The sequence below is a fragment of the Octopus bimaculoides genome, chromosome 20, assembly GCF_001194135.2.
Source record: "Octopus bimaculoides isolate UCB-OBI-ISO-001 chromosome 20, ASM119413v2, whole genome shotgun sequence".
NCBI classification, from domain to species: domain Eukaryota; kingdom Metazoa; phylum Mollusca; class Cephalopoda; order Octopoda; family Octopodidae; genus Octopus; species Octopus bimaculoides.
The window spans coordinates 41,403,474-41,404,019 of record NC_069000.1 but is presented as its reverse complement, the minus strand read 5'-3'; positions in this window follow the sequence as shown (position 1 = coordinate 41,404,019).

Genomic DNA, 546 nt, shown 5'->3' with positions numbered 1-546 from the left:
TCTCTCTCTCTCTCTCTCTCTCTCTCTCTCTCTCTCTGTATATATATATATATATATATATATATATATATGTATATATACGACAGCATTCTTTCAGCTTCCATTTACCAAATCAACTCAGATGACACTGGTTGGTCTGCGGCTATATTAGAACGCTTGCTTTTAGGACAGAACCATCTTACCAAGCAGCCAGGCCTTCGCAGACACACACACACACACACACATACATGCATACACACATATATATGACTTAGATGTTTCGGCCAGTTTAGGCCCAGGTTATGTCTAACTTAATAGCAACACCTGGTGAAGCCTTTTAGGTCGTGATTCACATCTCTGTCATATATGGGACACCTTGGACAACTCTAGCAAAGACTTTTTATTGTTGGAGACATATCCGGGTGTTGGAGGTTGGTCCGGGATTTTAGGGGAGAAATTTGTCCTGAGAACTTTTGAATTTTATAAGATCCCTTTTCGCTTCTGTTTATTCTGCTATAATAGTAAAGAGAGCTGGACCGCTCGAGCTAAAGTAGTCGTGTCATATAT